Raw genomic sequence first — 12363 nt, forward strand, 5'->3', positions numbered from 1 at the left:
CCTCAAATGAACAGAACATGTGTTTTATGACCTCATATACTGCTGTATGCTAACAATTTACTGCAGAAAGCCAAAACTCTCTGACGCTCTGCATTATTTTATTTAAAAAATTACAGAGCAGATCACTGAGGAGACACCATCTGTTTATAGTTTATAGCCCAGATTTGTAGAAAAATGGGTCGACTTTCAGTAGAAAAAAAAACCTGAGTTCAGCTTCTTCTACTATAAGGGTTTAAAATGACATCACCATCTATTTGACTGGAAAGAAGACAGTTACAGCTCTCATACGACGGGCAGCTTCTGAATGTAGCTTATGAAATATGAAAGTTATGAAGAATATGATGAAGTGCCTTTTGGAACCACCGGTGGTTCCAAGGAGCATAAGAGGCTGCGCTGATATTAATACAGTGATGATGGGGCAGTTGTGGGCTGGAGGATAGGGAACTGGCCCTGTGACCGGAAGGTTGCTGATTCGATCCCCAGGGCCGACAGTCCATGACTGAGGTGTCCTTAAGCAAGACATCTAACCCCCAACTGCTCCCCGGGCGCCATGGATAGGGCTGCCCACTGCTACGGGCAAGTGTGCTCACTGCCCCCTAGTGTGTGTGTTCACTAGTGTGTATGTGGTGTTTCACTTCACGGATGGGTTACATGCGGAGGTGGAATTTCCCCGGTTGTGGGATAAAAAAAAAAAAAGTATCACTTAACTTAAAAAAGCATATAAAGTATACAACATAGAGCAGAAGTGATAGTTGAATGACAATTTCACTCATCTTTGTTTCAAGCCTTTTTAATTGTCATGTTTTTACATAAATAAGCAACGGTATATATATATATATATATATATATATATATATATGATACAACTTCCTATTTATATCATAATAAATGACATGTTCCCTGCTTGTAACACACACAGGTTAAAATGACTGTTTTGCTAAGTTAAATAATCTTTAGGGAAATTCATTATTATGACATTAAATTGCTTGAAAACAAAACAGATAACATTGTAATTACGGTGTCACTGGACGATTTTAATGACTATAAGTTATAAGAAGTTCGGCGTCAGTGAGGCGGTACAGTCCAAAATCACAGTCCATACAGACACTTTTAGTATTTTGTGAACACGTGATGATCCGAAGTTAAAGTAAATAAAACGCTGAAGGAACATAAACTGAACTCATGGGAAGTAAAGGGTCGTGTCTGAGGTGGGACCCCTGGTTCGTACTGTACGTTTCCCACATCAAGCCACTCTCAGTGACTTTGCTGACGTCCCAACTATCGAGTTGTCCCGGAACGCGTTTAGAAACGGGGGAACACGAAGACCGCGTGCTGTCGCCACCGGAAGTTACGCGGTGAGTCCGAACGGCGTTTTGAGCCACGGTTAAACCATAAACTTCTCCTGCAGCGGCCACGCGCAGCGCCAGCCAGTCAACCACAGCGCGCCGTCACACGAGCCGTTATTCCGCTCAGCCTTTGTCCTTCGCTGACCGGGTGAAGCCGACTTTCGGTTTAAGTTTGGGGAGTGATATCACAGGCTAGCGGACACTTAGCTCCATAACCTTTAAATCCAGCTCCGTGTCGAGTCTCCGCTCCGCAGGGCTGAGCAGGCTGAGCTCTGGACGGTCAGGATATTTAACAGAGGAGACGTGCGCTTAATGTCACTCGAGCACAGAGACCGTACAGCGCTGAGAGGTGGCGTGTAGCCTGTTGGGGGGGAGTTTCTGCTGCTGGCTGTAGGTTAAACCGCGGGTTCGTTCTCTGTCTTGCAGGCTGTTTTTTTCCAGCGCTGACTGAATGACCCGGTCCGGCGGCGCACGCGACTGTCCAGTCTGAGCCACACGGGGGCGGAACGAGTGTGGAAGAGACTCGAGACTGAGGAGAGACCGAGACTGAGACTGAGACTGAGGCCGGGTGTGTGTTTGTATGCGAGCTTATGACTGACTGGACCAAGGCCGCCTAATAACGGCTGAAGTAGTTGTTGGTTGGTGGAAGTCAAAAGTAGCCCAGAGTAGCTTCTGTAACAGGTGTGGGCTACGCAGGCCTCTCACTGTAGGTAGATGAGGCTGCTAGCCTGTGCTACTTGCTGAAAAATCCAGTGCTGTGTCCGAAAGTGTCCACTGTATTGGAAAATTTGAATCACTGTATCGAACAATATCATAGTGAACAGAGTTTGTGGTGGTAGTGAACAATTTAAGACACTGAAGCTATTATAGGGGGCCTCACAGCAAGGAGGGCCTGGGTTTGATTCCCCGGCCGGGTGATCAGGGTCCTCTCCACCCCTGTGGAGTTTGCATGTTCTCCCCGTGTCTGTGTGGGTTTTCTCCGGGTTCTCCGGTTTCCTCCCACAGTCCAAAGACATGCAGTCAGGCCTATTGGACATGCTACATTGGCCCTGGGTGTGAGTGACTGTCTGTGTCTGTCTGTCTGCACTGCGATGGACTGGCGACCTGTCCAGGGTGTATCCTGCTTTTCGCCCGAAGACTGCTGGGATAGGCTCCAGCACCCTGACGGAGAAGCGGCTTAGAAAATGGATGGATGGAAGTTATTATAGGATTACTCATTACTTACAAACTATGCAGTGCATTATGAGAATCTCTGCTAGGGTACATCAGTTGTACAATAATTAATGCAGGGTGGGATTGTTTGAGTGCTTTTGATTTTGATTAAGATGATGGTTGGTTGAGCTGGACATCCAGCTGGAAAATCTACCCTGTGCTGGATAACCAGCTTGGTAAGGTGGTCATGCGACAAGCTAAACCATCAAACTAAAGAAAAAAGTTCTCTACACACTTAAAACAATGTTTTTTCAAGGGTTCTTCAGTAAAGGCAGTTGTTCTGTTTAGAATCGCAAGTTATATATATATAGAACCATTCGTGCTTGAAGAGTTTGTTTGCATGTTGAAATGGTTCTTCAGATTGATGGAGATTTTATAGATTGTAAATACAGAACCTTTCTGAAAATACTTGTATATCGCACCAAAATGTGGCTATTGTCACAAACCTGATGTTGTAGCAATAGCAGAACCCTTTTTGGTGCTATATGGAGCCATTTTTAAGTGTGTAGACTACTGTGTTAGGTGTTCATTTTCTGCTACATCTGGTTTCATCAGTTCTCAGTACTTTCTTAAGAAATGAAAGATCAGAAAAGTTTTGCATTTTTGGGTTATTTTTTTTCTCCACATCTTTGACTGATGCTGGTAAAGCATCTTTCTTTTTAATTTAAGAATTCTAATGGCTGGAAAAAAAGTTCAGTCTCTTGAAGTGACGTCCAACATGAAAGTCCATCAGGACTGTGCTGCAGTTCCCACACCAGAGCGAAAAGATGACAAGTGCAAATGCTTTCTTTCGAAAACAATTTGAAACAGTGTGCTGGGGCTGGCCAAGCCCTTTGTGGTGAAACCGCAGCGCAATGTGACTTCTATTAATTTCACTGCGCCATAAAGTGCGGGTGGCCGACAAGACTCATTATTTGAGAGCTCCGTAGCAATTGCGCCGTTTTATGAAAGAGTGACGGAACACGTCAAATGTTTAAACAAATCCCAAAAGAGAGCACAGAGAGTCCTGTCAAAAAATAGGCTCCTCATTTAGAAGCATAATCCAGCAGATCTACCTGTCTTATAATAATAGTAATAATAGTTTTCTGGTGTGACGTGGCAAAAATAGGGAAAATTTACTCAAACACAGTACTGTGCAGAAGGCAGAGACTACCTTTCATTTAATTTCTAGTCAAAACAGCCATTATGTACATGTTCTTCATTTTTGAGGAGATATTTCTGAGGAGATTAGATAAAAGATAATTCACTTGCATAAAACAGGAAAGTCAAAGGAAAGTAAGTGAAAAAACATGAGTTTCCAAAAGTGGACTTTAAAAAAATAGACAAAAAAAGATGATAAACGTTGGAAAAAAAAATAATTTGCTGGTGTTCTCATTAAAATGGACTGTCCAGACCTCAACATTACTGAATGTGTTTGGGGGTTATTTGGATTGTGAGAAGCAGAAAATGCAACCATCCTTAAAGACTGAACTTTGGAGAAGTGAAAAATATCGTTGCAGATTTCTTTGAAAAACTGAAAAAAGTTTGCCAAAAAGAATGGAAGCTATATTAAAGGTTAAGAGTGGACATGAAATTATATATACACTGCTCAAAAAAATAAAAAAAACTTAAACAACACAATATAACTCCAAGTAAATCAAACTTCTGTGAAATCAAACTGTCCACTTAGGAAGCAACACTGATTGACAATCAATTTCACAGCTGTTGTGCAAATGGAACAGACAACAGGTGGAAATTATTGGCAATTAGCAAGACACACTCAATAAAGGAGTGGTTCTGCAGGTGGGGACCACAGACCACTTCTCAGTACCTTTCTGCTTTCTGGCTGATGTTTTGGTCACTTTTGAATGTTGGTGGTGCTTTCACACTCGTGGTAGCATGAGACAGACTCTACAACCCACACAAGTGGCTCAGGTATTGCAGCTCATCCAGGATGGCACATCAATGTGAGCTGTGGCAAGAAGATTTGCTGTGTCTGTCAGCGTAGTGTCCAGAGGCTGGAGGTGCTGCCAGGAGACAGGCCAGTACACCAGGAGACGTGGAGGAGGCCGTAGGAGGGCAACAACCCAGCAGCAGGACCGCTACCTCTGCCTTTGTGCAAGGAGGAACAGGAGGAGCACTGCCAGAGCCCTGCAAAATGACCTCCAGCAGGCCACAAATGTGCATGTGTCTGCACAAAGGGTTAGAAACCGACTCCATGAGGATGGTATGAGGGCCCTGAGTCCACAGATGGGGGTTGTGCTCACAGCCCAACACTGTGCAGGACGCTTGGCATTTGCCAGAGAACACCTGGATTGGTGAATTCGCCACTGGCGCCCTGTGCTCTTCACAGATGAAAGCAGGTTCACACTGAGCACATGTGACAGACATGACAGAGTCTGGAGACGCTGTGGAGAGCGTTCTGCTGCCTGCAACATCCTTCAGCATGACCGGTTTGGCTGTGGGTCAGTAATGGCGTGGGGTGGCATTTCTTTGGAGGGCCGCACAGCCCTCCATGTACTCGCCAGAGGTAGCCTGACTGCCATTAGGTACCGAGATCCTCAGACCCCTTGTGAGACCATATGCTGGTGCGGTTGGCCCTGGGTTCCTCCTAATGCAGGACAATGCTAGACCTCATGTGGCTGGAGTGTGTCAACAGTTCCTGCAAGATGAAGGCATTGAAGCTATGGACTGGCCCGCCCGTTCCCCAGACCTGAATCCGATTGAGCACATCTGGGACATCATGTCTCGCTCCATCCACCAACGCCACGTTGCATCACAGACTGTCCAGGAGTTGGCGGATGCTCTAGTCCAGGTCTTGGTGGAGATTCCTCAGGAGACCATCCACCACCTCATCAGGAGCATGCCCAGGCATTGTAGGGAGGTCGTACAGGCACGTGGAGGCCACACACAACACTGAGCCTCATTTTGACTTGTTTTAAGGACATTACATCAAAGTTGAATCAGCCTGTAGTGTTTTTCCACTTTAATTTTGTGTGTGACTCCAAATCCAGGCCTCCATTGGTTAATAAATTTGATTTCTATTGATGATTTTTGTGTGATTCTGTTGTCAGCACATTCAACTTTGTACAGAACAAAGTATTCAATGAGAATATTTCATTCGTTCAGATGTAGGATATATATATATATATATATATATATATATATATATATATATATATATATATATATAATTTTTTTTTTTCTTTAAATGAGTAGTGTGTGCTTAATGGCTGTTAATGAGTATTGGCATACAGTACTGTGACATTGGTACAATATTGTATCCAGAGACTTAAAACTATACCTCTGAACTTGACTGTCTTTACAGTTATGTGAGGTATATATTCATGCATTGTTGACTTTTAATGATCTACTGTGAACAGTGAATCTCTTTATTGCTCTCATGATCACTTAAGCTGGCAGGCTGCAGAATCAAGCTTCTTTGAAAGTTTAAATGCATAAGATACTAAATTATCACTGGGTTAGTACTCTTGAGTTTACATCTTCAGTCCCTTCGGATAGGAAACGGAGCTAGTTTATTGCCTGTTTAAGTGGGCTCCATACACCCTGTCTTGACTTTTTATTTTGTGTGTACCTCAGTCAGGACATTATGACCACCTCTTTGTTTCTATGGTCATTGTCCATTTTATCAACTCCACTTACTATATAGATGCACTTTGTAGTTCTACAGTTACAGACTGTAGTCCATTTGTTTCTCTGATACTTTGTTATGCCCCTTTTACCCTGTTCTTCAGTGGTCAGGAAACCCATGGACCCTCACAGAGCAGGTACTATTTGGGTGGTGGGTCATTCTCAGCACTGCAGTAATGCTGATGTGGTGGTGGTGTGTTGGTGTGCGTTGCACTGGTCTGAGTGGATCAGACACAGCAGTGCTGCTGGAGTTTTTAAGTACCTCAGTGTCGCTGCTGGACTGAGAATAGTCCACCAAGCAAAAATGTCCAGCCGGCAGCGTCCTCTGGGCAGCGTCATGTGACCACTGATGAATGACTTACAGGATGATCAACAAACTGTGCAGCAGCAGATGAGCTATTGCCTCTGACTTTACATCTACGAGGTGGACTGACAAGTTAGGAGTGTCTAATAGAGTGGACAGTTTGTTTAAAAACTCCCAACAGCAATGCTGTGTCTGATCCACTCATACCAGCACAACACACACTAACACATAACCACCATGTCAGTGTCACTGCAAGGATGTGTATGATCCAGCACCCAAATAATACCTTCTCTGTGAGGGTCCATGGGGGTTCTAGCCACTGAAGAACAGAGAAAAAGGGTATGCAGAGAAACAGATGGACTATAGTCTGTAATTGTAGAACTACACAGTGCACCTATATAGTAAGTGTTTATTAAATATTTTAAAATATTGATATATAAAAAGGTATAAATATTGCCCTAATAATTCTTACCATGTTCATTTTTAAGTCTGTGGTGAAACCAGCTTTAGTCTTTAGTCAGGCTTGAGGTTAACATGTATTCATATTAAACTGCAGGAGGTACATGGACATAGAGTTGTGGTCCCGTCACATACTGATGATGTCTTGAGTTGACCACATGTCTGTCTCTTGCTCCTCTCTTTTTATTTAAGCTCTTGTAGCTGATGGGGTCTCTGTTTGTACCAGTTACCATATGTGGTGTGTGTTGTGTTGGTTGCTCTAGAAATATCTTAAAGTCTGTTTGGCATCTTTGTTCAGCTTTATGTTAAGTTCATGCAGCGCCTCGTCATATGACACCAGTGCAGCTTCCTCCAGCTCTTTGAACCTGACCAGCTTGATTGCTTCATAGCTTATTTGCACTGTTTTGCTGCTACAATAACCAGCCTCCAAAAACTGAACCTCATGCTCTGTCGTTCCACGATCTGCCAAATTTTAAATCCATAACGTACCTATAATCCTTATGGTCCCTAACCAGCCTGTGTCTAATTCCTCATGAACTCCTTCTTGGTCTTCTGTACTTGTCCTGTACATTTTAACATTGAAAAATACAGGGTTCATTTAGCAAAGCCATAGTAGAACCACTTTAGTTTACCTAAAGAAGTAAAGAATAGTTCTATAATGTCTGATGATTTCAGTGGATGGTTCTAAAATGATTCATGGGTTCAGTAGATGGTTCTATAAAGGTCAGTGGTTTCAGTGGTGGTTCTAAAATGGATAATGGGTTCAGTGGTGGTTCTAAAATGGGTGATGGGTTCAGTGGATGCTTTTATAATGGTTGATGAATTTAGTTGTGGTTCTAAAGTAGTGGGTGGTTTTAAAATGGTTCGTGGTTTCAGTGGATGGTTCTGTAGTAGTCAGTGATTTTAGTGGGTGGTTCTGTAATGGTTGATGGTTTCAGTGGGTGTCTCTAAAAAGATTGCTGGTTTCAGTAGGTGGCTCTAACATGGTCAGTGGTTTCAGTGGATGGTTCTGAAAAGGTAGATGATTAGAGTGGATGGTTCTGCAGAGAACCATATTTCAAAATGAGATGTTTGAGTCCTCCACATAGCTTTTTGGTGCCTTCAACATACATTTGTTAAGCCTCCAGAATCTGATTAAAAATGTTTGTTTTAAACATTATAGTTCATATTCACAACTAAAACTAATTATGGAAGCCAAACGTTTGCCATGACAAGTTACCACACCCTTTAATACGGCATCCGTGAGAGTCTGGGTTAAAACTTTAGCTTAGCTAGAAAAGTAGAAGCTAATTGGCCATCACTTTTCATCACAGGTTCACCATATTTAAATGGTTAAAATTTAACAAAGGGATTGAGCGTGGGTTGACTTGAAATGTGCTAAACTAAGAATCAGAACTGTTCACAGTGGTGGTGATAGGAACCAGACATCCAGAGAGTTTAATGCCTCTTAAAGCAACATCACAAAGTTATTGTATGAAATTCTACAAATGCATTGCCTGATGCAAGAAACATAAGTGTTGTGATAAGGTTTTGGCCTACAATTTTTAAAAATACATTTACTCCGGAGAGGTAAATGCAGTGTGTTGTGAGGCAAAATAGTCCCCAAACAAAACTACACAATTGTTTACATTTTTACCTCTAGATGCAAACTGCCATTTGGGCAGATCTGTAAAGCAATCAATAATACAGATGTTTTATTGGAAATACCTTGCTAGCCGTGATGAATAGTGTGGTAAAATTGTTTCATCTTTGTCAACGCCATTTTTAGGTAAACCTTTCAAGTCTCCCACACCCTCTCATTGTGTGTGAGATACCCACCTCGCTGGTGGTCTGCTTAGCATGTGACACACTGCTTCGTAACTCTAAATAGAGGCCCTGGAAGAAAGGGGACAAATGGATTCCATGTTTGCAGCCAAACACGGCAGAGCAAAGCGAAGGGAGACGGCTTTGTTGTTTATGAAAAACATGTGAAACCAATCAAATCCAAATTATCCACCCGCTGCTCCAGTTTCTGTCACAGTTGCCCCACCGTAGGTAATGCCACCCAGAGAGAGGGAGTGTCACACGCACACACTTGCACTTGCACACACTTTATTAATCTATATGGGTGGCTTGAGCAATCATAATACACCCTCACATATATATGTACACGCACACAAAGACAATAATAACTTACATATGCACATATACTGTGAACGAATGTGTATATAGACAGACACGCATAAACATACAGTTTGTTTGGGATGCATCCGACAGTAAAAATCCCAGGGTGATGAGATCAATATGACCAAGAGGAAATGACTCTCAGGCACTGGAGGCTATTACAGTGCATTTACATACTGAGACATGCATTCTTTTCCTCTCATTCACTGATGAGTACAGGAAGGCCATTACAGGGGAGACAATGGAGATGTACTCTACCTTATACATGGTTATGTGCCGTATACCTACTAGAAAACCACTTGGATTTGCATATAACTTCAACTATCAAGAATTCTACATATAAAGAACTACCTCTTTTTCATGATTGTATGCTTGCATGGTCCTTCATGAGCCCTGTTCACAGATAATGATCCTACTATTTATTAAGGTAAGCTTAAAATTGCCCTATGGTGACTACATAAAAAAGACCCATCATTTTTCGATGACAATTTTATAACCTCTTTTTATCCTTTAAAATGAAACAGGGTGTTTGTGTTACTGTGCCTTTAAAGACCTAATTGAGCCAGATTACTTTTACCTGGGGATGTGCTGTAATTTGAGTGATTTTTAAGAAGATCTGTGATTTTAATCCAGTACTAATCTGCAATGCCCATAGTTTTAGTCTGCCAAGTAGAAACTCCAGAGAGAACTGCCTTCAGAATTTTGCCTCACCCTGAGCTTCCTCTGTGATAGCAGCCCCGTTCGAATCAACATCACAGTAATACAATATCAAAACCAGGTAAGACAAAACAACCTTTTTTCAACCTGAAGACATGGCTAACTTAAAATGGAGCTTGATTTGACCCAGTTCCATGCTGATCAAATTTGCAACAGGAATTTACCCACGTTTAAGTTTGAAACACTTTTTTTTTTTAATTAAAATTGAGGAAAATGTGGTTTTCCATGATGCAGACTCTTTAATGTGTTGGAACAGCGTTTCTTAATCCTGCTCCTGGTGACGCAGAGTACTGCATGGTTTCAAGGATTCTTTAGACTTGCATGATTAAGGGGTTCTGCATTGTGGAAAAGTTCTTCAGCTTGATGGAGAATTGTGCTGTAGATGGCTCTATATAACACCAAAAGACATTCTTTTATTGTTAGAATGTTAAGCTTGTAATAAAAAGAACAAAAGGTTTCTACATACAACCATCTACAGCACATTCTCCATCAATCTGAAGAACACTTTCACCATGCAAAGTCATGCAAAGGGTTCTTTCAGTGTTCATGGTTCTATATAGACCCATTCCATTTATTAAAGAACTCTTGAAGCATTTCATGCTTCAATCGTTCTTCAGATTGATGGAGAATGTGTTTTATGTGGTTCTGTATAAAATCATAAATGGTTCTACATAACACCAAAAAGGGTTCTTCTGTTGTTACAAGCTTGACATGGTTGTAAATAGAACCATTCACTTTACTAAAGCGCCCTTGAAGAACCATCTAGAAGCATCTGAGGAACCATGAGATTATGAAATGCTGTGCTAGAAGCATACTGAATCAATCGTAAGGGTAATATACATGTTAAGCATTATATCTGAACTGAAATTACACCACAAATATATAGGGTATAGGTATGTATGTAGCTTGCTAAGTGTTTTTTATGCACTAGATAGGTTAGTCTTACTTACAGTTTCTCAGTACACCCACGACTTCAAACTGGACTACATCGTTGTAAGGTAAGATAGTCTTGAGATGAATATGTGCATGTAATGACTGTAGGCTGTGTGCCTGGGGGGCTGTACAGCTCTGATGGCAAAACTATTAATGGCTCTTGGGCTTTCAGTCCATTCTCATACTCTGTGGCCGCCAGTTGCTCTCAGCAACCTGAGAAAGCCATTGCCAGTGATTCATGTGAAACTGTCCCTTATGGAACCACTATGAGTCCTCCTCTCCATACTATTACCAGCTCTTACACTCTTCAGAAGATTCATTCTCTAGCCTTTACAGCCAAGCAGGTGTTTGACTCATTTCGATAAAGGTTTGGGGATACTCCAACTTTTCCTGTGTGCTAGGCCATGTACTGTGACAGTGTGGTATGTGAAGCTTCAAATCATTTCAGATACTTTAGTGTGGGGATTCTTTAGCAGGAGTGAACAGTAGGCCTAAAGGAATTACAAAAAAGCTGACTGGCTACGAATGAAGTCTAGAATAGGGCCAAGTAGCATGCTGTAAGTTGAATAATAGTTAACCAGCCCCTGCTGTCCTTCCCTGACATTGTTAATATGTTCAAGGTGAAGTTTCTCTTTAATTTAGGTTAGATCATCTAACTTAAAGCCTGACATCTCAATCAATGTCATAGTGAAACAAGCTGCAATAAATCTAACAAACCATATGTGATACAGTTAATGTCCCATATTTTTATGGGATGGGATAGTGATTGCTCGTTCAGGGCAGTGGTCTTGTGGTTATACTGTATGTCTGATGGAGAAATCATGCCTGTGACTTTAATAAAGTAGAGAGCGTTTTAATGAGACTCAGATGGATAGACTGGATGACGTTAGCAGATGTTCCTCTAGTATCTGGAAAAAGAACCTGCTCAAGTCAATGCAAATGAACCAGACAGCTCACTGACATACCTTGAGCTATGAAGCCATACATTTTCTTGTTTATTAATTCCCCCTTCTCTCTCTCTCTCTCTCTCTCTCTCTCTCTCTCTCTCTCTCTCTCTCTCTCTCTCTCTCTCTCTCTCTCTCTCTCTCTCTCTCTCTCTCTCTCTCTCTCTCTCTCTCTCTCTCTCTCTTTCTCTCTCTCTCTCATTTGTTCGCATGTTTCCACCCGCGCACCAATCTGTCTGACCCATATTAAACCTAGACTAGAAAAAACTTTTAACGGTGATTCACTCTATGCTTAATCCATATTTGGGAAACAGGCTTTAAGTTTATAAGGTTCTCTTACCTTGTAACTATACCCATTTCCATAGGCAATTTTACCACATACGTCTACCATGCAGATGCATTTTGAAGGTCAAAAGTGGTCACTCAGTTCCGCAGGACTGAAAGGGCTGAGTGCTACAGGTTTTCACTCCAAACAAATTGAGGAATGAAAACCTGCAGCCACACCAGCCCTTTGTGGATAAGATTGGAGACCCCTGATTTAAGTGATGGTCTATTCTCAGCAAGGTGACTCCAATATGGTAGTGGCATGTTGGTGTCTGTTGTGTAGTTATAAGTAGGTCAGGTACAGCAGTGTTGGTGGATTTTCAACATTTCA

At 41.9% G+C, this 12363-nt stretch overlaps 1 long non-coding RNA gene across 1 annotated transcript in view; it reads left to right on the forward strand.

Moving 5' to 3' along the window:
- The first annotated feature begins 982 nt into the window (after positions 1-982).
- Positions 983-12363, forward strand: part of LOC119262286 — a 65666-nt gene continuing 54285 nt past the window's right edge. The window contains exon 1 of the long non-coding RNA XR_005129519.1: positions 983-1355. This is a non-coding gene — a long non-coding RNA (uncharacterized LOC119262286). The remainder of the gene's footprint in view (positions 1356-12363) is intronic.

This window comes from Pygocentrus nattereri, chromosome 23, assembly GCF_015220715.1.
Source record: "Pygocentrus nattereri isolate fPygNat1 chromosome 23, fPygNat1.pri, whole genome shotgun sequence".
NCBI classification, from domain to species: domain Eukaryota; kingdom Metazoa; phylum Chordata; class Actinopteri; order Characiformes; family Serrasalmidae; genus Pygocentrus; species Pygocentrus nattereri.